Below are 1,846 nucleotides of genomic sequence, written 5' to 3' on the forward strand. Positions count from 1 at the left end.
ACACACACACACACACACACACTCTCGCTCTCTCTCAAACGTGGTATACAGCGGTGTACCATATATCACCTTTGCTGTTACTGCTGTTCCCCTCCCACCCTCTAGCTGCGCCCACAGTGCCAATTTCGGTGGTTTAATTGGTGGATTTAGTGTCCCGATCAAGGTGAAAGGCTGTCTGGGAAACAATTTAAAAGCCTGTCAGAAGAGAGTGAAGCAAGGGTGGAGGGGAAACAGGCCAGAGTAATGACAATTACATCTTCCTTCGTTTGGATCTAAGAACCAACCATGGAGAGGAAGATGGTAGGGGAGAGAAAACTCGGGTTAGGCAGATTAAAAAAAAATTATAGTGGAAGACAAACAATCAACAAGAAAGAGAGGGAGACAGCTGAGAAAAAAAAGAACATCAGATCTGTATTGCCGCCCCCAACCCCCCCTCGGCGTCTCTCGCTTTGCCTTTTTTGTGGCAGCCAAATGAAATCAGGCACCAGCTCTGTCTGACAGGGGAAGAGACTAGATGAGGGACGGAGTGCAACACAGACAGGATTACATGCCAAAACTGAGGGATTTGTTCACAAAAACAACTTGTCAATCGCTTTAAAGTCAAGATATTGACTTGCACAGAGGCTGTGAGCGCGCTCTCACCTCATTTCTAGACTTTGAAAGACACCAGCCTCTCGGCATCTATCAATGAAAATAAACAAAATTGGAGCTTTCAAACGCATGTCCTCAGTTGGACCCGAGACAAAAATACACCCTGTTTTTTCAGACTGTTCAAGCAGGCAGTAAGGCGACGTTCAGCCCTCAGCGCAGCAAGCAGAAAGCAGAGGTCGGACCCGGACTATTGATGAGGCATGGACGTCCCGTGGAATTTAATCGTTGTGGTTAGACGGCTTACTGTAGGAGGCAGCTGAGTGACAGCTGTCATTCACTTGTTAAAGCAGAGGCACATACAAGCCGACACACACACACACACACACACGTCTTTGTGTTGTGGTAAACCTTACTCTCTTCCATCTGTGCTCAACTTGGTTGATTAATGTCAAACTGACATTTTAATTGTTACCTTTTGTGTAGGGAAATAGAGACTATAACTATAGCCAACAATATGTTAGATACTGTGAACAATTTGATATATGTACAATTTTTTTTAAGACAGGATGAAAACATTTTAGGCGTAATTTCGTGTGTGTTCTCCATGTCAGCAAGTCTTCTTGGGTAAATGTAAATTTGACCACACCACACAAAACACCATTGATATATAGCCAACACTGATTTCTTTGCAAATATGTATTTCAACTCCAGTTAGACTTTGAATTTTATCTTCTTCAGTTATCGATTTGAGTAATGCTGACAGCACCACCCAGTCTCACGGCAGTTCCTGAAACGGTCACGTGATTTAATCTATTGATCCGTGTACACGGACACGTTGATCTCGGGGGGGCGGGTTTCTGCAATGTTCAGCATGTTTTTTTGAACTAATGCATTTCAATGGGAAGCATCTTTTCATGTTCTTTCTGCCTGTGGGGCTGCAGCAGGGAAGCTATAAGTGGCATTTTTATCCTAATAACCGCTGTTTTAATCACCATTTATTCACCAGATCTTATTATGGTTCATAGTTATTTCTTTAAATGTTATTGTTTCGGTCTTATTGCCAGGGAAGCTGGATGTTGGATGTTACCGTGGTATTCCTTTCTTTATTTTAATAATAATATTATTATTTCGGTGAAATATTGCAGTGTGCTGTAAGACATAAACATAACAATAATAACTGTAAGCTGATAGAACTGTCAACAATAGAACTGCAAGCTAAGCCTGGTCTTGTGTGTGTGTGTGTGTGTGTGTGTGT

This window comes from Etheostoma spectabile, chromosome 2 (genome assembly GCF_008692095.1).
Source record: "Etheostoma spectabile isolate EspeVRDwgs_2016 chromosome 2, UIUC_Espe_1.0, whole genome shotgun sequence".
Taxonomy (NCBI): domain Eukaryota; kingdom Metazoa; phylum Chordata; class Actinopteri; order Perciformes; family Percidae; genus Etheostoma; species Etheostoma spectabile.